This window comes from Balaenoptera musculus, chromosome 3 (genome assembly GCF_009873245.2).
Source record: "Balaenoptera musculus isolate JJ_BM4_2016_0621 chromosome 3, mBalMus1.pri.v3, whole genome shotgun sequence".
Classification (NCBI taxonomy): Eukaryota; Metazoa; Chordata; class Mammalia; order Artiodactyla; family Balaenopteridae; genus Balaenoptera; species Balaenoptera musculus.
In genome coordinates, this window is record NC_045787.1 from 15,579,366 (window position 1) to 15,604,449 (window position 25,084).

General features: G+C 33.0%; 1 non-coding gene across 1 annotated transcript; it reads left to right on the forward strand.

The window, feature by feature from the left end:
* The first annotated feature begins 9,612 nt into the window (after nt 1-9,612).
* Nucleotides 9,613-9,719, forward strand: LOC118893767. Its single transcript, XR_005019607.1, has one exon. It is a non-coding gene; the product is annotated as a U6 spliceosomal RNA (small nuclear RNA).
* Nucleotides 9,720-25,084: the final 15,365 nt, after the last annotated feature.

Here is a 25,084-nt window from a genome sequence, read left to right on the forward strand (position 1 = left end):
ATTTTCTCTGGCTATGAAGCATATTTTCACAAATGTAGCTACTTAAAATAGTACCCACTAATCAGTTCACAGTTCTAGAGGTCAAAAGTCAAGATACAATGTGTCTGGGTCCTCTGCTCAGGGACCCAAAAGGAAAGTCGAGATGTCAGCCAGTCTACATTCTCATCTGAAATATGGAGTCCTCTTCTAAGCTCACATAATTATGGAAGAATCTTTTTGCAGTTTTAATATGAGGTCCCTATTCCTTTGTTAGCTCTCAGCTACCGGCTAGAGCTCCCAGCAGCCACCCAAATTTCTTGCTAAATGGCCCCCTCCATCTTCCAAGCCAGCAATAAAGAAATTACCTCTGAGAATCTATCTTAGATCCAAAAGCTATTCTGTCAAGAGGAGCCTTGCCCCAGGGTTCATGTGATTGACAGTCCTTTCAAGGATAATTTCAATATCTTATGGTCAACTATTTTGGACCTTAAATACATCTGCAAAATCCCTTCACAGCTGTGCCTAAATTAGCATCAGTGAATAAGTAGGAGAAGGTTGTGTAAACCAAGACAGGGACATGGGGAACCATCTTAGAGTTTTGAAAACCACAAGGTTCCTGTAAGTTAACTCCCATATCTGGAGCAGGTATGGATGCATTTATATGATTTTGGCTTTTATCCCCTCTCCTTCATCTTTGGGCTTATTATGTTTCCTGACTTGCCTAGTAATTTCCAATTGAATACTAGTCAACATATATATTTATTTGAAAAAGAAATAGTGTAGGGGCCACAGATAATAATATTATATTACACAAAGTTAACCTTCCTACTGATGATCATTTTAATATAATCAGTGCTGTAGATGGAATTGCAACCCCACAAAATTCATATGGTGAAGCCTTAACCTCCCATGTGACCTTATTGGAGATAGGGACATTAAAGAGGTAATTAAGGCTAAATGAGATGATAAGGGTGGAGTTTTGATTGAATAGAAATGACGTCCCTATAAAAAAGGAAGAGGTGGCATCTCTCTCTCTCTCCTTCTCCCATGTCAGGAACAAAGAGAAGGCAGCTTTTGCAAGCCAGGAAGAAAGTTCTCACCAAAAGCTGAACTCTGCTGAAAACCTGATCTTGAACTTTCCAGTCTCCAGAATTATGAGAAAATAAATCTATGTTGTTTAAATCACCCCATCTATAGTGTTTTGTTATGGCAGCTTGAGAAAACTAAGACAATCCGGGTTTGTGCTGGATGGAGATTGATTTGCATCCTTGATAAAGGTTTGCTCTTATTCACCATTGGCACTTCGTTGTTGCACCTAAGAGCCTGATATACTCCGCAAGATTCCTCTCTCTGGTGTGGCCTTAAACTCTTCCCTTTCTTTATCTCACAGGATTGTAAAAATCCACATTTAGTTTTTCAGTGTTTGCACGTAGGTTTTTGGTTTCCTGCTCCACAGAGACCCAAGAGTAAATAAACCTCCTGAGGGGAAATGTGTTTGAGGCCCCCCAGGTGTCTGCCACAAGTCACTTTGTGTTCTCTCATGATGGACTCGTCTGTAAGTGTTTGCAGAGGGCTTTACAATAGGCTCAGCACCCCACCTGAATCAGCAGATGCGCCCAGGGAAAAGTGGCTACAGAATCCAGCTCGCCTCTTTGAATTTCTTCTTTCTCTGGAATCTCATTCTCTCTCTGCTTTAGCAGGTCTTTATTGCTTTCATACAAACAATTTCTCTATTTTATCTGTTTTTTTACTATTTTGTAGAGAGAGAGAGACACTGATTTTCTATCAGGTAATACATTTGCCAAGAAGTGAAACTAGTTCAGATATTTTGAATATTTTTATTTACCCTGGATTACTGAAGTGCACTTGTTTTTGTATTTAATTTTTTAATTCAAATTCTTACTAATTATAGCTCTTAATATGCCAAATTGAAGAGGCACTGGTATAGATGCTCAAAGATCACGTCTACTTATCCATCAGAATTACACAGTTTATCCAAAATTTAGAGTTAAATGTAACTTTATAAATTTGTGTTTCAATCAAAGACCTGTATTTAGGAAATATTGTCAAAATTAATATATATGTTTGAAATTCTTTTTCAGTTTCATACCAGGTCTTGTTTAATTCTATATTAATGGTGCTTGGGTCATTTAAATGGTAATATGGTATAATAGTGTGAGTACAGACCCTTGACACATAACTGCCTGAGTTTTAGGATCAATCCCTACTTTCTAACTGTGGGACTCACCAACTGAACACCTCTATCCCTCATCTTTCCAACCTATAAGGTGAGAGAAATAATTTCCCACACTTTTTAAGTTTTGTGAAAATTAAGAAAGTTAATTTTTTTAATTTAATGGACCTACCTATGCCCCCCTCCAATTCATTTGCTGAAGCCCTATCGCACATATGATGGAATTTGAAGATGGGGACTTTGAAGGGTAAATAGGTTTAGATGAGGTCATGAGAGTGAGGCCTTCTAATGATGAGATTGGTGCCTTTTATATGGAGAGACATCAAAGTGCATTCTCCCTCTCTCTTCCTGCCATGTGGGAACACGGTGAGAAAGTGTGTCTGTCTATAAGCCAGAAGGAGAGTTCTCACCAGAAACCAGCCATGCTGAAAACTTGATATTAGACTTTAGACTTCTAGCCTCCAGAACTGTAAAGAAATACATTTCTGTTGTTTTAGCCACTCAGTCTGTGGTGTTTTGTGACAGCAGTATGGACTAAGACAGTGTCTCATGTGTAGTAACAGTAGATGTAATCAAAATACTTGACTCTCCAGAAGCACTCAAAGATTCCATGGAAGGGAAACACACTGGTTGGTCTTCAGAACATGTTTTCTAAACTTTTGGATGAGTTATTAACGTTGCAAATATATCTGATTGTAACATTTTGTTTTGTACAAAATTTCTTGTTTTATTTTTACTTTTAGGTTTCAAAGTGAAAACTACTATTGCAAAGAGCATAGATTTATCATTTTTTATATCAATTTGATATCATCATATAACACATTGATCCATATCCTCCTTTTAAGCCACAGAGATCTTTACTCTTCACCTGGAGGTCACTTTCCTGACCATGAGAAAATGTAGAATTTTCAGCCCCTGCTTTAATATGCTCATATTTTGTAAGTAAAATATTCTACTCAATTACAATTTTCTTCATGAGTCCAGGTGTTTACAGGGTAAATTCACTCTTAACAATTTTATTACTGAATTTCTTTGATGTCACAATTTGAATATGAGGGAAAGACATTTTCTGGCAGGATAAAGTATGTAGTATGAGTAGATTTTCCATAATTTTATCCAAAATAAATTAGACTCTACAGTTCAGATCTTGTGGTTAATTGAGGACAACATTCCCTTAGAGTATCTTTTAGATAATAAATAATATTTAAGCTCAGTAATATTTAGGAGGACATGTTCTCATTATTTGTATATATAATGAAAAAGAAACGGTGATAATCAGTTTGAATTACACCATAGAAATTCTGGAGAGTAAAGCATAGAACGAGTATTCATTAAAATTTTAATGATGATGTAAAGTGAAATGGAGGCTAATGGCCTGGTTTAAATTTCTTAAAAATAAAATTACAAAAAGTGAATAAAAATATTTCTAGAGGAAAAAGAAAAACTGTGCTTGTGACAAACAAAACAAGGCATATTTGAAAAACTAATTATCCAGACCATTCCGAGTACAAGTTCTTAAGTTTTATTTTAAGGTATTATCTTTTCTTCTTTGGCGAAGAGTAAAGTTCAGCTGTATGCAGCATCCTGTAAAATTGCCAGGAATATATTGTGAGCCAGCAGAAACAATGTTGAGACATTGGTACAAACAAAAAGATATAGTGACCACGAGATATTATTGACAAGAAATTTTATTGTTTTCTGTTACCTCATTGTGATCTTAACTTCTTCATTGGAAAATTGATTTCTTTCTTTATGCATATATTTCTTTTTCTCTTAAGAAGATGAGGGTTTTTTCATTGGTAAATGTGCATTAAAATTATATTAATGCAAGTGATGGATTAACACATTTATCTTATACTCAGTTACTTCTAGAAAATTTAACTTTGCAAAGAGGTTAGATAAAGAACTAATTTTATTTTTACAATGATGAGATACTTTGGACAGGAAAAACCTAATATAGATCTTCTACATGGCTCAATTCTAGTAGAAAATGATAATGAAAAGAGCAATCTAGCATGACTATCAATACCTGCTACTGGGGGGGGGTGGTAATTATCAAGTTTAGTAAAGTTGTGAGACAGTAAGAAAATTTTATCCACATTTATCGAGACATAATTATTTAACATTGTATAAGTTTATTGTGTACAGTGTGTTGATGAGATACATTTATATATTCTGAAATGATTACCACAGTAGGGTTAGTTAATTTCTTCATTATCTGACATAATAACCATTTCTTTTTTGTGATGAGAGCATGTGAAATCTGTTATCTTAGCAACTTTCAAATATGTAGTATAGCATTCTGAACTATAGTCACAATGCTGTGTATTAGAGTCCCAGAACTTATTCGTCTTAGGAAGTTTGAACACTTTGTCCAAAATCTCCCCACTTCTCCCAACCCCCAGCCCCTGACAACCACTATTCTACCCTCTGCTTTTATAGATTTTATATATAAGTGAAATATAGAGTATTTGTCTTTCTCAGTCTGACTTATTTCACTTAGCCTAATTCACTCGAAGTCCATCCGTGTTGTCACAAATCGCAGAATTTTCTTTTTTCTCATGGCTGAATAATCTCATTGACTGTGTGTGTGTGTGTGTGTGTGTGTGTGTGTGTGTGTATCTATATATATATATATACACTATATATACATCTTCTTTATCTGTTTATCCATAGATGAACACTTAGGTTGTTTCCATATTTTGGCTACTGTGAATAATGCTTTAACGAACATGGGAATGAAGATATCTCCTTGAGATCCTGATTTCATTTCCTTTGGCTCTTTACCCAGAAATAGAATTGCTAGATTATATGTTAGTACTATTTGTAATTTTTTGAGGAACCTCCCTACTGTTTTCCATAATGGCTGACCAGTTTACATTCCCTTCAACAGTGGACAAGGAGGGGTCCCTTTTCTCCACATCCTCACAAACATGCCCCCCCCTCCCTTTTGTATAATAGTCAATCTAACAAGTATGAGGTGTTATCTCACTGTGGTTTGGATTTGCATTTCCCTGATGATTAGTGATGTTGTGTATCTTTTCATGTACCTGTCAACCATTTGTATGTTTTCCTTTGAGAAATGCCTATTCGATTCCTCTGCCTATTTTTAAAATCAGACTGCTTATTTGGTATTGAATTATATGAGTTATTTATATATTTTAGATATTTTAGATATTAACCCCTTATCCCATATATAATTTGCAAATATTTTCTCACATTCTGTAGGATGTCTTTTAATTTTGTTGATTATTTCTTTTGCTGTGCAGAAGCTTTTTGATTTGATGTAACCTCACTTATTTATTTTTGCTTTTATTGCTTGTGTTTTTGTGTCATATTTAAAAAACTGTTATCAAGACAAATACGTTTAAACTTTTTTCCTATATATTCTTCTAAGAGTTTTATGGTTTTAGGCCTTATGTTTAAGTCTTTAATTAATTTTGAGTTAATTGTTATGAGTAGTGTATGATAGGGATCCAATCTCATTCTTCTCCATGTAATTATACATTTTTCTCAACACAATTTATTGAAGAGACTATCCTTTTCCTAGTGAGTATTCTAGACTTCCTATTCAAATACTAATTGATATAAATGTGAGGATTTTTTTCTGAGCTCTCCATTCTGTTCCATTGATCTATGTGTGTGTGTTTATGCTAGGAACATACTATTTTGATTACCATATCTTTGTTATATAGTTATCTTAAGTTGATTGTTCCAAAGCATCTATATTATACAATTTCTCCTTAAAAAATTTCAAAGGTGAAAAACAAAATGTTCAGAATGCATATATTACACAAAGCATGGCATATTAAATTTCACTGATCCTGTTTCAATTTTTAATTTCATTCAATAAAAATCAAGTAATTATCATGTATATATATTTTCCTTTCTCAAATTTTTATAAAATTAAAATAATGTCAAATATGTCTACTAGCACACATCCAAATATATGATGTATTTCAAAATGATTTATAAAACTATATATTAGAAAAATAGATGAAAGATAAAGTAGTGTATTATTTGATATATACCCAATGTTAACTATTGTTTCTTCATAAGTATTACTTTCTCAGGTGTGGGTTTATTTATCATACTCTTCAAAACATTAGGGAAAAATTCCTGACCCCTGGAATATATAGAAATAATAATCATTTTGCATTATCTAAGTCTAGAATGACAAAGTCCTTCAAATAAATGACTATAAAAAAGGTCAGTTGTTCTTACTTGCAGGTATTATACTGCTCCATGCCTCCTTTCTATATTGTATAGCTCTATTTATGAAACGTTTTCTCCAATCTCCATCTCTAGCTAATTTATTTCAAGTCATTCTGAAATATCGCTGAGGTATTGCTTAGTTTAGGAAGACTTCAAATTATTTTACAATTATATTTACCTGTCTAATTTGATAACTGTAATTTCTTCAAAATGTCAATATCTACTTACCCACAACCTAAAAAACTGCATAGCATGTGGGTAGTTCGGAAACTTGTTGAACTGGACTGTTGCCCTGATAAGTTCAGCACTTCTCATTGACATGACCAAGATACCTTTCAAAGTCAGAAGTGCACACACTAAATGCCATTTGGTCAATGGTGATTTTTTTCATTGAAAATTCATGTCTTAAATGTATGTGTGTGCTTGTGTGTGTGAGTGTGTATATATATATATGTATATATATATATATATACACGTATATATATATATATATATACGTATATATATATATACATATATACATATATATATATACACATATATATACAGAGAATTATTTCTAAGGTAATTTGGAGACTTGAATCAGAGGCTCTATTGCAAGTTTTTAACCACCTTTTTACTCTTATTATATAGCAGCAGAGTAACGTGTAAATAGGTCACCTAAGGATTAGACTCGCATTAAAAATCTTTCATACTGGGAGAAAGAAGAATCCTTGATTTGCTTTATGTTTTCAATATAACTTTTAAAGTTTTACAGATTTTTTATCTTTCACTACAGAGAAAGATATAGCTCTGATAATTACACTGCTTTTCACAAATTATCAGAAGGATGTAAAGTGTATTTACTGACATTAAAAAAGTTACTCTTTTGGCATCATTATTTGCTAATGAGGTTGTTTCACAATGTTAGCAAGCTCATGTGACAGGGTGACATTTTATTATATGAATAAGGTCAGCTCTGTTACTTAGTCTGTGAAAGGAAAAAAAAAGTCTTCTTGAAAGTTGAAGCTATTGATATTAAATACATTTAAGCCAAAGCTTGCTCTAAAATCAAGAAATGGCACCTCAAATTCATGTAGATACTCTAACTTATGAGGTGGAATTTCAGCAATTATGAGGCAATGTCAGGAGGTACATTGAGGATAGGGATCAGCCATGATAAGGGTTATTTTCAAGTTAATTTTTGAATGGTACAGTGTCTGTTATTTTAGAGAGCAAGACATACAGACTTAAAAGTGGAAGTGCAAAGTCCACTCTGTCTTCCTTGTGCTTCCCCTGCCTTCATCATCCACTGTCATTAAAAATATCAGGATCACCACAAGCAGAGGCACTAAGGAACAATCACACACTACTTTTAGGTGCCTCAGATGCCAAAAACAGGACTTGGATTTTGGTCTTTAAGTAATGAGAAGGTTTGGGAGTGTTTGAATAAATCTCTGAAATTGTGAGACTTACTTTTTACTAATGTAAATCTTGTGAATCGAATAAATTGGAATGGGAAAACTTCCTCTAGAAAGAAGCATATCTCAGTGAAAGGGAAATTTTAGAGTCCTTGATTATGACAGTATTCCTTTCTGCCAAATGCATTTGTCTCATTATAATAATTTTCAAGTAGAAATGGCATTATAATTGTTATAATACAACTTGCAATATGAGAAGAAGGAAAGAAAGTAGCATTCGCACTGGTCATTACAGAAAAAGATTTTCGAGTAAGTATAATGTAAATGTTGTCCTTTAAGGTGAGCAATATTTTGAAAGATTAAAATGTGGAGTGCTATGTTTTATCTCTTAGTAATTGCAAGAGCCCAGTTGCATTCATTCAAGTTTCCTTTGCATCCTTTGTGAATAGTAAGGACTCAGAGACAGTGAAATTTATTCCCACATATTTTCTCTTCCCTTAAGTCAATGCATATTTTCAGTGAGTTTTTAAGTATATGACAATTAACTTCTTTGACCTCAATAACATAAAACTATAAGATAGACAAATTTCAAGATATGATATATACACAAAATGACATTTAGCTTCTGTGCAGGTGTGATTAATTACCTCAGATGAGCTTCCATTCTCTTTGCTGTGACCTGTATGGGTCATAACTTAGGCTGACATAAGAATCAAGGCTACGGAGAGAGAACAAAATGAAGCAACTAAGGGAGCCCGTGGGAATGCAGCCAGTTTGAGTGTACATGAAACATTGCTGAGACGAAGGTTGGAGATTAGCAACATGGACTATCAAACTTTGGATTTCCCAAACTCGGTCATCTAATTCTACTTGTTTTCTTCTCAGAGTGGATTCTTTTGGCAGGTAGGGATTGTAACATACTGTGTTCAAGTGGAGGTGCAATGCAAGGAGTATGGAAGCAGGTAACAGTGATGGTAAAGCTTGGCAAAGTGATAGCTGATGTCCCAGGTGAAGGACAGAAAGCTTGATTCATGGAGGTGACTTGATATAGCACAGCAATGACTATTAGGACTCAGTAGAGGAGGAGAGATCAGGGCCTGTGATAGCAACAAGGAAGAGGTAATAATAATTTTAAAATCATCACCAACTGAGAGAACCCTCAAGTTCACCATTAGGGCTTTAGGAAAATGTTTTTTCTTTTCAGGAAACATGGCTCAGTTTGGGGGCCATTTTCTCTGACATTTAGACAGGGAAGAATGAATGAAGAGGAGAATGAATTTGGAACTTGCTATCATGACTTTTTTAATATTCATATTTAATTTAATTAATATGTATGTTGTAAATAGTTTGGGAAGTACAGAATGAAAACAAATGTCCAATTTTAACCTTTGCCTCAGATTTTAAGTATATGTGTGTGTAGGCTGTATAAATTACAATCCATTAATATATAGATAAGTATTAATAAAGTCTTGAGAGTTTTATTTTAGAGACTTAAGTAAGGGGAAATATAAATATACAAAATAGGAAGAAAAAAAACCAATAAAGCACAATGGAGTCCAAACCCTTCACTTCTCAGGCACGGATGAAGTGCAAGACACACCCCTAGTTACACATGCACTAGATCCTACTGGGGTAATGATAATTATTTACCTGATTTTAAAAACTGTGGATCAAATTATATCTTCAAGATTTTGCAGAATTAGAGCTAACATTATATGATTAGAGTATGTAAATTAGTTGTGATCCTGTCCCTGAAAATAGTGTTTTAAAATAATATCTTCTATTTGATTTTCAGTTCCTAGTGCAATTTAAAAAAATATTTTAGTGCTTGCTTTGGCAGCACATATACTAAAATTGGAACGATACAGAGAAGGTTAGCATGGCCCCTGCGCAAGGATGATACACAAATTCGTGAACCATTCCATTTTTTTGAAAAAATACTTAAAATAAAGAATGTATATATCGAATATATGTATAACTGAATCAATTTGCTGTACAGCAGTAATTAACAAAATGTAAATCAACTATACTCCAATAAAAATTAAAATTAACTTTTTATTTTTAAATAAAAATTGGATATGTTTAAGGTATAAAATATGATTTGATATAAACACACATATGAAAAGATTACTACAGTCAAGCTAATTAACATACCTTTTCATCACATAGTAACTTTTTTTGTGATCAGAGCACCTGAGATCTCCTCTAAAATATCTGCAGGAAATGTCAATGAGGAGTTTTTTAAAATTCCCTGCTATATTTAAATGTCCCAAATTAGACATACCATATAAATCTCTTAGAACAATTGTATGCAATTATAAGTAAATGTTTTAAAAATATTATTACCAATACAAATTCTGAATATTATATTGTCCTTAAGTAAAATATTAGTATATCTTAAAACTGATTTTTTTTTAATGTAGAGACTAATTTGATGGCACATTTACAAGTATATTTACTCATATTTTCATATGGTCCATTCTAACAAAATTGTATACTCAGAATAAGTAAATTCATATTTTTCCACTGTATGCTCAAAAGTGCTCTCAGTGATAAACTACCTACATATTCTTAATCTTGTCACTTTAGTAGCCTTGCCCACAGAATTTTCTCTTGAAAATCAAGTTGCTGAACTGATTAATATCTACTCCCTTTCAAATCTGCAAAACTATCATGCTGAAGACAAGGTGCTGTTTGGTGATAAATATTGTCTCTTAACAGAGAGCTAAGAATTCCAAGTAAGAAAAACAACTGGTGAATATAAAATGAGGAAATCACAATCAAGAAAAGGATTATGTTTGAGGTTAACAGGAATCTAACTCATTCTGACTTATCTTTCTATCTGCAAGGCTTAGCATGCTGAGATTTATGCTACTTAAGATATTAACTAACTAATGGCCTTTCTAAAATAATTTTCACTCCCAATATTCATACTAAATGTAATGTTGTTTCTTAACTTGTAATCAAATTAATAAATGCACAGACTGTAAATATTAAATGGTATTGAAGAGTTATAAAAATAGTCATGCCTTAACTGACCAAGTTCCACTTCCCAGCCCTGCTTCTCTGAGGCAATCACTCCCACCTCCTTTTACTTTTCCCTTTGGTACTCACCCCATTTTTCTAAATGTATGTTTTATGACCATTTCATAATTCATTGATTTTGATCATTACCAATTGACTTACTATAATAGTAAATGAAGATTTAATTCTTCAGTGTTCTCTCTACAGCCTCCCTTTTTGTGCTAATATTATTATATTGCTGTCTTTGATTATTGTCTTACTCAAAGATGATTACATTATTATAAATATGTAAATACTGTTCACAGCTGATCTAGAATTTTTTTGCTTATGCACCTTAACAAAATTTTCCTGAAGTTTATAATACCCTTTTCTTGTAGTTATTTTATGCTCCTATTTTTAAATTTCCTGAAATCTTCCAATAGATATATAAATGCATACATGTGTTCTAAGTGCTTACAAGGAACTTATTCCTTTCATTCCATTTCCCCATTGTATTCTCTGATTTCCCATTTTTCAACCTCCATTATTTGGATATTAGACATATCCCCTATTTGTCTTATCTTTTTTTTTGGTAATTTCTATTTCTTTATTTTTTACTATATTTTCTGAGAAATTTTCTCAATTTATCTTCCATATCATGAAGAATGTATAAATACATAGTTTGAAAGGCTCTTTCTTATTTCCCTTTATAGCACATATTGTTCTAGTTGTTCTCTATAGAAAACTATTCTAGATTCCTACTTCATAAATGTGTGTAAATATGCAGAAGTGCTGAGAGATAGTAATCTATTATTTTCTAGCATTTCTGATACCTAAACATGGAGATTGAGTCTGGAGGTTCAAATAATCCATTTGCAGACTTTGCTTCAGGACCAGGGCTTCATTCTTTTTTATTATTATTATTTTTATTTTTGTACATTCGACATGTACTTATGAGTTTTGTGGGAAATTACTATTCATTTTTTAAAAAATCTGTATTGGAGTATAATTGCTTTACAATGGTGTGTTAGTTTCTGCTTTATAACAAAGTGAATACATATACATATATCCCCACATCTCCTCCCTCTTGCGTCTCCCTCCCATTCTCCCTCTCCCACCCATCTATGTGGTCACAAAGCACCGAGCTGATCTCCCTGTGATATGCAGCTGCTTCCCACTAGCTATCTATTTTACATTTGGCAGTGTATATATGTCCATGCCACTCTCTCACTTCATGCCCCCTTCCCCTTCCCCATGTCCTCAAGTCCATTCTCTATGTCTGCGTCTTTATTCCTGTCTTACAGGGCTTCATTCTTATGTTCTACTCTGCCTTGTATTCCTGAATACTGAGCCTTTATCATTCTTCAAATTTATTTTTTTTAGTTAAAGTATAGTTGATTTACAATATTGTGTTAGCTTCAGGTGTACAGCAAAGTGATTAAGTTATACATATATATGTATGTATCTATATTTTTTCTGATTATTTTCCATTATAGGTTATTACAAGATATTGAATATGGTTCCTTGTGCTATGCAGTAAATCCTTGTTTTTTATCTATTTTATGCATGGTAGTGTGTATCTGTTAATTCCATACACCTAATTTATCCCTCCCCTGTCCCCTCTGGTACATACATTTATTTTCCTATGCCTGTGAGTCTGTTTCTGTTTTTGAAAACTCTAATTCAAAAAGATATATGCACTCCAGTGTTCATGGCAGCACTATTTACACTAGCTAATACATGGACGCAACCTAAGTGTCCATGGACGGATGAGTGGATAAAGAAGTTGTGATATATATATATATATATATATATATATATATATATAATGGAATATTACTCAACCATTAAAAAGAATGGAATAATGCCATTTGCAGCAACATGATGGACCTGGAGATTATCATACTAAGTGAAGTAAGCCAGACAGAGGAAGATAAATATCATATGATGCCACTTATATGTGGAATCTAAAAAATGATACACATGAATTTATTTACAAAACAGAAATAGACTCACCGACATAGAAAACAAACTTATGGTCACCAAAGGGGAAAGGGGGGAAAGGATAAATAAGGAGTTTAGTATTAAAATATCAAAAAACTAAGAATAGAACTATCCAATGACCCAGCAATTCCACTCCTGGGTACGTATCCAAAAAAACAATCAAAAACACTAATTTGAAAAGATATATGCACCCCAATGTTAACAGCAGCAGAGTTTACAATAGCCAAGACATGGAAGCAACCTAAGTGTCCATCAACAAATGAATGGATAAAGAAGAGGTGGTACATATATACAATGGAATATTACTCAGCCACAAAAAGAATGAAATCATGCCATTTGCAGCAACATGGATGGACCTAGAAATTTTCACACTAAGTGAAGTAAGTCAGACAAAGACAAATATTATATGATATCGTTTACATGTGGAATCTAAAAAAAATAGTCCATGTTCACTTTTGACTCATGTGCTGACCAACTTCATTCCTGCTTTGGAGATAACAGAATTTACGTTTCCCCAATATCTACCTGGGCTTTTAAAAGATATTGATTCACAGATGATATGGTTTTTATGACTTCTTAACTAGATTCTCTCCCTTCTTAGAGAACAGAACCTCTTTTTTTGTAAAAAGAAACTTTCATTTTTGTGAAACTTTCTAGCAGTATGATATTCCATTTCAGTCAGAATTACTCCAAGAAACAGATATCGCACTTAAGTAATGTGAAGACAGTTAGCAGAAAGGTCCTTTCCCAAAGGTGTAGGTAGGATTACTGTAGTAATCCAGTGGCGTGCACTCTGCTGATACCCTGCTGCTTGAAGGTGCCGATTAAGGGAGTGGGCATGAGAGCCGGCGAACACAAGAGCTATGCCTCGTGGTTCAACTAACAGAAGCTGTTAACCTAAATCGTGTTTGGGTGATTCATCATGATCTTTAACCATTTAAAAAAGATGAATGTTACTGGATAACTACATCTATGTTTTCAAAAACATTGTGATTTTTCAGGAATTTTTGTCTGTTCACAATATTCAGAGGTGTTCTAGAGACATTTCTTTTAGTTTGATGTTATTAACTTGGATACAGCTTGACTCCTTTGACCCAGATAACATGGATCTCTGTTTTTATTTTATCTTTATTTATAAAAAGCTTACATTAGCTGTTTTCCTGTACAAAATGGTTATCATTTAAAAATTTGAGCCAAGAAAAAATATACTCACTATAGATCCACTATGAAAATAATCACCTCGTGCTAAACGATGATTATTTTCAATCCTTTTGAACAAAAATTTGAACTGTTTATTCCCATGTTGATTATGTAATTTGGATTTTTTTCTAAAATTTTATATCGTGATTTTCTTTCTTGTTATTTGTTGCCATTATTTTAAACACAATTTTAATGTTGTATATATCTTAACATGTAGCTCTCTGAATACATTTAGTTATTTCTTCCTGTTCAGAGACATGTTGGTACCTGGAGAATTAGACATTCCAGAAAGAATAGAAATGTGGACTCCTCCAGGCGAGAGAGTTTTTTTTTTTTTTTTTTCCCCAGGAACAGCAAGAAAGCCAGTGAGCAGGAAGGCAGTTGAGTCTGGAAAGGAGTCGTTAATGAGGTCAAAGGGGTAACAGGAACTGCTACACACTGTAGCTTTTACTCAGTTTGTTCTGGCCTTGGAGACATAGCCTCGAAAACGTCCACAGCTCCATGCAAGGAAAATACATTCTGCCAACAGCCGCATGAATGTAGAAAAGGTCCTGAGCCTCAAATGAAATTTGAACTCTCATCTAATCCCTTGATTTCAGCCTGGACAGACCTCAAGGAAAGGATTCAGCTGACTAAGGCCTGGAAGCTTTACTCTTGAAAATCCTGTTAATAAGTATGTTCATTGCAGCTCTATTTACAATAGCCAGGACATGGAAGCAACTTAAATGTCCATCGACAGATGAATGGATAAAGAAGATGTGGCACATATACACAGTGGAATATTACTCAGCCATAAAAAGAAATGAAATGGAGGTATTTGTAATGAGGTGGATGGAGTTAGAGTCTGTCATACAGAGTGAAGTAAGTCAGAAAAAGAAAAACAAATACAGTATGCTAACACATATATACGGAATCTAAGGAAAAAAAAAAAAAGGCCGTGAAGAACCTAGTGGCAAGACGGGAATAAAGACACAGACCTACTAGAGAATGGACTTGAGGATATGGGGAGGGGGTGGGGTGAGATGTGACAGGGTAAGAGAGTGTCATGGACATATATACACTACCAAATGTAAAATAGATAGCTAGTGGGAAGCAGCCGCATAGCACAGGGAGATCAGCTCGGTGCTTTGTGACCACCTAGAGGGGTGGGATGGGGAGGGTGGGAGGGAGGGAGATGCAAGAGGGAAGAGAAATGGGAACATACTGTATATGTATAACTGATTCACTTTGTTATAAAGCAGAAGCTAACACACCATTGTAAGGCAATTATACTTCAATAAAGATGTTTAAAAAAAAAAAAAGGAAAAAAAAAAGTGTGTGGCACTTTGTTAAGAAGCAATAGAGAACTGATACACGGCTCTAGAAAGCTTTCATTCTACTGTATTTCAATGCTTCCTATATAAGCCTTTTTTGTAAGTATTCAATTCCATTTATCTAATTTTTTCTTACAGTGATAAAAATATTTTCCGGTACTAATCAGTTTTCTAACTACCCAGATTGCAGGAAACACCTTTAAACATAAAATGACTGCCAACTCATTCATTTTAGAAGTTAAAAGCCACTGCTGTACAACACTATTGCCTATGATCTGGAAGCGCAATCTGCCAGCTTCCTACCGGTAACATTAGAGCATTTACTTTCCATATAATAGTGCTTGATGACAAATATAGAACTAAAAACTTCTGTTCATTACATTCCCCTGAAAGGTATATTTTATGGTGGTATATTTTACTACTATTATTATTATTATATTCTCTGAATATAGTAATATATAAAATAAATTTGTATAAACACACAATCTTTGAGGCTTATTCTTTGGCCTGATTTCTAACTAAATACCACCCACTATGAAGGCTTTTAAAGCTTGATGGAAGGCTAAAATTGTATTGCATAAAGAGAACTAAAAATAGACCACTTTTAGAGCTTTATTGATGCTAAGACAGGAAAATGTTTTCTGTAAGTTTGAATTTTACCACACATTTACATGTAGGTACAAATCAAGTTACTATAGCTTTTCTGGAAAAAAAAAAAATTGAATTCATTTGAGGATAACAGATTTCGAGGGGGAAAAAGCTATTTCAGCAAAGGAGAAAAAAAAATCTTCAGGCAAATAATGGAAGAAAATAAAAATGAACATGTTTAAGGCAAATAATAAAGAAAAGAAAGGAGAGAAGCAAAATGTTAGGAAAATTTTAAACCTCGATCTAGCATGTGGTTTTATAAGATACCGTTTACCTGTTAATATATTTCCTCATTTGCCCTCTCTCGTTTCCTCTACCTTCCCTCCACCTCTCTCTCGCTGTTGATACACATACACATATATAAACATTTTATTCTCTAAATGATTGAATATTAACTTGCAATCATCATGGTCACTTATCTCCAAATACTTCCCATGCAATTCCTAAGAGCAATGGTAATAACCTTCATAACCAAGATACCATTCCATATCCCAAGTGTTTATCATTGTATGGTAACATTACCTAATTTACAATTCATAATCAAATTTTTCTAATTGTCTCCAGAATGTCCTTCATGGATTAAAAACAACAACAACAACAGCGACTAAAGTCCAATCAAGAATCATATACTACAAAGAGATTTTATGTTTCTTTAATCTATTTAATCAAAGCACTTTCCTTATCTTATTTTTCACATCATTGACATAGTGGAATAACATGGGCTACTTGTTTACTAGTATTCCAACTATTGGGATTTTTCTAATTGCTTCCACTCAACTTAATTCAGCTTTTTAAATCAAGAATACAATAGAGCGGGGCTTCCCTGGTGGCGCAGTGGTTGAGAATCTGCCTGCCAATGCAGGGGACACGGGTTCGAGCCCTGATCTGGGAAGATCCCACATGCTGCGGAGCAACTAAGCCCGTGAGCCACAACTACTGAGCCTGCGCGTCTGGAGCCTGTGCTCCGCAACAAGAGAGGCCGCGACAGTGAGAGGCCCGCGCACCGCGATGAAGTGTGGCCCCCGCTCGCCGCAACTGGAGAAAGCCCTCGCACAGAAACGAAGACCCAACACAGCCAAAATTAAAGTAAATAAATAAATAAATAAATAAATAATTTTTAAAAAAAGAATACAATAGAGCTAGTGGAGTTTAAGTTCCATTGCAAAATTAAATAGGTAAATATTGTCATTTTTTTTTTAATCGAATCAATTTAGGCGGTTTCTGTGAAAACTCTTTATCATAAAAGTACCTCTTCTTTTTGATAAATAAGAAATGATAGTTGCTATGAATTCTCTAGATCTCTAGATCCTTTGCAAACAACAAATTTTCACCAATTATTTTAGCATGAATTGAGGATCTTTGTCAAAATCAATTACTTCATTGAGAATTCAACATTATTTTCTATTCTATGATTTCTTCTATGTTAATTGAGAAGCGATCTTTACATTTGTCTCTCCCTCTCTCTTCTCTTTACAACTTAAAAAAATCCATTAATGAATTCATCATATCAATAGATATAAAACAATAATTAATATGATCATGCTTATAGTTGGTGAAAAGACCTTCAACAAAATTTAGTTCAAATTACCTAATAAGATGAGAGTAATGGCTATTTCTTTAACATGGTAACATATGTTAAATTAGAGAGGACTTAGATTATTGCATTTAGGAGGTCTGGCTTTAGAGTCAGGAGGTTCTGAATCTGCTCCAGTTCCAAAATTTACTTGCTCCGTGTCCTGTGGGGGGGAAAACATCTCTTTGACATTACTTCATCCATGAGATGAGTTTATAGATGTTTAGAGTTTGGTCCAGTGTGTGGTTATAGATAATGTTCAATAAATATTAGCTAATATTAATACTAATATTATACATGCTATATTATAATTACTGCTATTGTTATTTCTTCAGGGATCATCTCTAAGAGGGCATGACTAAGAGTGATTAATTATATTAGCTATATTTTTACATAAAAAGTATTCGTGTCAAGGATAATTAGACTCCTTCTGGAAAGTAACAGTAAACAATGCACTGAGAGTTTTCAAACTCTCTACCAAACCCTCTTTGAAGAGTGAAGACCTAGCTTTTCTTTGAAATACAGAAACTGGGAAAGACACAAGCAAAATCTGAGTCCTGGACTCAAACTGGCTCTGCCACAGCTGGGGTCTGATCCACACTGCCAGGATGTTGCCTTGAGACCACACTTACACCTCCTGCTCCCCTGAAATGGTAAACGGGAAACAAAGATCACAATGATCAAGGAGGAGAAATCGATGCTATGGTGCCATGTGGAATATGCATGTCATTATGGAGGGTTAATTGTTCCAGGACCTCTTAGAGTCTTCTGTCTCATGGCAAAGGTTGAGGGGACAAAAGAGGATTGTTGTAGGGATTAAGGCAATTTCTATCTTTTCCTTTTCAGTTACCATGCAGAGGAGTCTCTTGTCTTTCATAGATGCTTTAGGCTACAATGTTAAAATAGCAAAATATATGAAAACAACCTAAATATCCATCAACAGATGAATGAATTAAAATGGTATACGTGTATGTGTATTTATATGTGTATATAAACAACTAAATATTATATATACATAGGCAACTGATAAATATATATATAGTGAGAGAAAACTAAATATTACTCAGACTTAAAGCAGAAGGAAAGCCTTCCATATGTGACAACATGGATGAACCTGGAAGACATTATGTTAAGTGCATTTAGCCAGACACAGAAAGACAAACACTGCATGATTCCATTTGTATGAAGTATCTAAAATAGTCAAATAAAGAATACAATGGTGGTTGTCAGGGGTTTGGGGAGGCAAGGGGAAAAGGGGAGTTGTTTTTAATAGGTATAAAGTTTCTGTTACATTTTAGAGATCTGTCATAAAATGTGGTGCCTATATGTATTAATACTGCATAGTACACTTAAAAATGTATTAAGAGGGTAGATTTCATATTGTGTTCTTACCATAATAAAAAAGTAATTAATTTAAAAATAATAAATAAATTGTCTTGTTACCTTGTAAATCCTTGAGGACAGAATTTTGTCTTATTTATTGTAATACACTTGGCTCTTAGAACCTTACCTGGTGTCTTGTAGTGGTCCAATAAATGTTTGTTGAACTAAACAATATCAATCATGTTTAGGATTGGTTATATGGGAAAATATGTTTGTTACATAAATTTAAATATGTTAAACATTTGTCACCTTAATAATTAACTTTGGGGAAATAATTAAAAGAATTAATCAGAAAGAACTGCCTTGTGAACAGTACAGTGAATTCCATATACACATTACCTACATTAAAATAATGCTATCACTTAGCAGTTTTTGGAACTAAAATTAAAGTTAACATACTGCATTTAGTCTTTGTATTTCTTTTTCCAGATAAATTTTATTTCTGTGTAATGTATAAGCAACAAAATGTACATTTTAAGTGTCTATCTTGATGTGTTTTGACAAATGTATACACTCACGTAATCACTAGCTCTAAAATAGAGGATTTAAATCACGTCAGCCAGTTCCTTGGTTTCTCCATTATAGTTGAATTTTGTTGAATTTTATGCAGAGATCTTGTTAAACTCATCATTAAATTAAGCACCTGTGATTTTTTTTAATGTTCTATTTATACAATTATTTAATCTGACAATAGAAGATAGTTTTATTTTTTCCTTGCAATCCTAAATCCACTTTTTTTCCTTATCATACTGGCTAGGAACTTGTAAAATGTTTGTAGAAGCTGAGATAGTTGACAGGCTAATCTCTATGATATCACAGGGAAAGCATTCAATATTTCACCACTAGTGGGATTTTAAGTATGGAATTTTGGTAGGTAGGCTGTATCAGTTAAAAATAATACCTTTTTAACTAATATTTTGCTGTTATTTATTATCATTACTAGTTATTAAATTTTACCAAAAATAAAAAATAATCATCTCTTGAGGTAATAATAATTGTATATTTGTTCTCATTTCCATGTTAATGTGACTGGTTATACTAACTGATTTTGAATGGAAAAAAAAATCCTTCTGGAAATAAGTCACATTTTTTATTTGTTTTTTATATCACCAAATCCTATTTGTTATTTTGTTTAGAATGTTGGTGTATATTTTTATGTTATTGTCCTGCCAATATCTTTCTTGTAAAATCGTTTGTAGATTTTTGTATCAAGCTTATCCTGACCTCATAAAATGAATCAGGAATATACCCTCTTTCTCTATTTTCTGCAAGAGTTGGTATAGAACCATATTAATTCTCCCTAAAATTTTGAAAAATTGCCAGTTAACCCATCTGATCCTGGAGTTTTCTTTGTGGGAAGGTTTAAATTAAGGGTTCTGTTATATTAGTAGATATAGAACTATTCAGATTGTCTTTTGTCAGTATTGTTAAATTAAGCACTTCAATTTCATATAGATTTTCCCCCCAAATGGCAAAAAGGTGTACATAAAATTATACTATTATTCTGTTAATATTATCTGCATGATTGATAATAAAGTCTCCTTTTACATTCCTTATATTATGTCTTATCTCCTCTCCTCTTTTTCCTATCCTCTAACTGGTCAGCAAAATTCTAAAAATGGGGAATGATGGAGTAGAGATATTAAATATGTCCAGAAAAACTAACTTTGGAACATTGATTTTGTTCTGTGGTAGGGCCTAGAGGTCATTCTGTTTGCCAAAATGATCTATGATATGCTGGTGAGAGGGACAATATCATCTTTCATTCTTTCATTCCAGGGATACAGCATAAAATCACATCAGTACTAAAGATCTCATAGTTGCAAGAGGTGGCAATTCCATTCATATCTCTACTCAGTTTACTAGAATGATTCCTCAAAAACAGATCACGGTGGATGAGAGCGGACAATTTCAAAGTCACTAAAAAGTGGCTCCACTTGCAGTTTTTGTGTGGATCAATGTCTTTGGTGGATCAGGTTAATATGTTTTTATGTAATCTTTGCTCAGAAAGCTCTGACTGTGCAGACATACGGAAATATTTATGAAGCATTGCCTCCTGACAGCAGTATAGAAGGACGGGTTTCAGAATCTAAGTAGTTGACAAACGTCAATTGAATTATTAATGGGCATGTGCACATATGTTTTCTACATTCTTAAGCATATGTAAAATTGTACTATTAAAGCATGAAATTAGTCTAAAAAATAAATAAAATATTAAGTCCGGTGACTAACAGTTGGTAGGCTATAAAAAAGTTGCTTTAGTCTTACATTCTTTACTTTTCCTCTGTTCTTTTTGCTTAATAAGTACATATATATATATGAAAGTATATAATACATATATATATATTTAAAATATACATATACATTGCACTGACTATACTGTCCTATCATTGAAATGAAATGTTTAAAATAAGTTACTTGAATTCTCCTAAAAATGACATAATTTTTTGGCCAATACCATTTAGTTCTAAGAGAGAAAAATAATTACCATGGTGTATAAGGTTTAAATCATATTAGATATCATACATATATATAAGCTGCCTCCTCAATCCATTTGTAAATTATGCCATAGGTTATCATAATTACTTAACAAAATATAAAGATTATAGTAAACTTCATGTGTACTTGTGCTGCATAGAAAATACAACATAGTTACTAAATAGATGGATCGTAAATTGATAGAAACTTGTGAAAATATTTGTTACTGAAAATACATTATTTACATCCACAAATTATCTTTCTATGGGTTGTAACACAAAACTGAAAAATTACCTTGTTATGAGGTGTTACATACCTGAATGGCATTTATTAGAGTTGGATTCTATCTGTAGTTTACTGATGGGTCATTTCCTACCTGAGTGAGCAATTTCAGCCGTTCAGATTATGAGCCTCTGTCTAAACCTATGCCTATTCAATTGATGGTAAAGCAATTCTTGTTGAAGTCCAAAAATAACACTCAGCTGAGTGCACAGGGACGGGAGGAACTAGATGGGGTATAACTGGCAGAGATGATGAAGAATCAATTGCTCTGATTTCACCAGTCGGTAAATGGACCAGAGCCGATGGCCTAAATTGAAAGAAATAGTTGGAATATTCTACAATGGCTCTGCTCCAGAGCATGTAAGACAACTTTACTGAACAGTTTAAGCACCAGACAATTACATCCCAAAATTCAGTTAATATCTTCCTGAACTGTCTCTGCACTTTACATATCACATTTGCACAACATAAATGCATTGGGTCACACTTTGTATAGCTAACTGAATCATTGTTATTGGTACTTTGTCAAAAATGCCATATTGATTGGAAAAAATGTTTCTAGAAAAATAATTACTACACTAATTATAGCCTAGTATAATAATAACCTCTTCCGCTTCACATCTTCATGTTTAGACTCCAAATTGTCATTGTCGTATGTCTGTCATTCTAATGTTAGCTGACTTACACGAAAAAATGTCGAAGCAGCAAGGATCTTTTCTTGCATAATTTTATTTTTACATATAATTACTTATATATTTAATACAACCATGAATTTCTATTTGAGTAATTTAACAAATAGAAGTTAAATGACCTGTGATTTATCTTTAGTTCCATTTATTGAATTTTCAGGTTACATGTGAAATTAGTTATATGGAATTGCTTACAATTATTTTTTCTTATATCAATCATCTGTGGAGACTATTTTTGTATGATTTTTATACATATGATATATAATAAATTTCCTCAAATCTAACAAAAATTAAGTGTTTTTTTCACTTTAGTGTTTTGCAAGAATGTATTTTGCAAACAGTGTGCATGCAAGTGGTTGTTTGCTTCAAAACTGTATAATTAAGTTTATTAGCATCAAATCCAATACATGGTGCTTAGAATCAAGAAATCATAATAACTGAATGCAAAGAAGTTCCATGTGAAGAATCATATTTTTCTTGGTCTTTGCTGTACACCCAGTGCTTATCCTATATACAGTATGTAGAAGGCATCCAATAGGTATCTGTTGAATGCTAAATGAGTAAAGAAGGAAGAAGAATATAATTTTCTGATACTTTAAAGACAGAAAAAGTAACATTCAGAAGTTGCAGGGGTCAGAACTAACCTGATTTATTTAAGTAGGGTCTTTAATTACCTAATAAGTGAGTCTCTTTGCTTGGGAGTGAGGCTAACGTGATAAATATAACAGGTCACTGAACTAAACTTTCTTTAACTTAGTGGCCAAGACAAGTATTTACAAAAAATGATTATGGTAAATCTCTGTAGATTTATAACATTCTAGCTACTGTTGCCAAATGTTCTTTTAACCAGAGTATGTTTGAACAAGATAATATCAAAATTCTCTTTCAACTTAATATATTCAAATTATCATTCCTTTAAACATCTGAAATATTTTTGAAAGGTATGCAAAAATATGCCAAATTTTCTAGGGAAATTTTATGACTTTATGAATAGGCATTTCTGTGGCAATTAACAAAAAATACAATATCTATGGACTCTCTAAATTCATAAAATTTTCCTAGAAAATTTGGCAAAGTGGTAACTATGTGAGGTGACAAGTATGTTAATGTAGCTTGATTGTGGTGATTATGTCACAGTGTTTTTGTATATCAAAACATTAAATTCCACCTTAAGTATATGCAATTTTTATTTGTCAATTTTTCCTCAATAAAGATGAAAAAATCAAATTAAGTCCTTTACAGTATTGTCATTTTATTGGCCATTTGCATACCTTCTTTGGAGAAATGTCTTTTGAAGTGTTTGCCCATTTTGTGTTTGAGTTATTTGTGTATAAGAGGTTTTAATTATCACCAAGTTTAAAAAAAAATCCTTTTTTTACTCTGAGAACATTTAAACTATCTGTTACTAACAAGGCACTAAAATTAAGAGAAATACTCCTATCTCAACTTCCAATATGTACAACATCGTGTATAAATTAGCATTGTTATCGAAAACCCTGTTGTAGGCAGTATTCTAAGGTGGCCTGCTCTATTATCTGTATTGTCATGTCCTTGTCTAATACCCACCCCTTGAATGTAAGGTGGCTTAGTGACTTGCTTTTAACCAATAGATTATAGCAAATGTAATGAGATGTTTCTTCTATACTTGGGTTACAAAAGTTTGTGACTTCTACACTGCCACTAACTCTATTGTCCTTTCTTTCAGCTTGTATGCTTTGATGAAACAAGGTACCATTTCGGAGACAACCTTTTGTCAAGGAAATGAAAGCAAACTTTTGTTCAGCAACCCTTGATGAATTGTATTCTTGCAGCTACCAAGTGCACTCGGAAATCTACAGTCAGGTTTTCAGATGAGACCCCACTCTGGGCTGACACCACAATTTCAGCCTTGTTAGAAACCCTAATGCAGCCATGCCATATCTAAATTTTTGACCAACAGACTGAAATAAAATAAATATTTATGGGACTAAGTGTGTGGTAATTTAATATGTAGCAATAGACAATTATTTCTCCTAATGAAATTTTCTATATGTGTTGAAATGATAAAGAAATGAGTAACCCTTTTAAAATAATGTTAGAATAGCTTCTACTTAATATAAAATAACACAAGTAGATTTATTTATATATCAATTGAAAAATTAATCTAGACCAAATATTTAGACAAGAGAGATTAAACAGTACTCACAACGAAGCTATGAAAAAAAAGTATAATAATGTGGAAATACATGGATGTGAAAATAAAACAGATAATCAAAAACTATTTCCAAGATTTATGTAAAATAATGTTACCTGATGACTCACAAAGAAATAACATTTTTATCTCAAAATATACATATTATTGAACTAATTAAGTATCAAAGGATTCAAGAAAGTTTGCTTTAATTGATGAAACTCAGTATGGGCAAAGATGCAAGGCAATAGCTCCATCTATTACTTATGTCTTTTGGGGATGTATCACATGTAATCACATGCTGGGTTTGTTCCTGCCCAGCCTGTGCTTTCATCTTTAGAAGAGTTACACAAAACCATGTTGCTGCCTAAGGTAATGGGTCAATATATCCTTTTTTTTTCCTCCTAAAGCTAGAGGAGACCTTACCAATCCATATTTTAGAAGGAACCATTCAAATTTTCTTTCCTAAAATTTTGAATTTAGAGTCACAGTGTTGAATTCACAGAATGAGAGGGTAGTGGATTCAAGAGCAGAAAGAAAATGAATCTAGCAA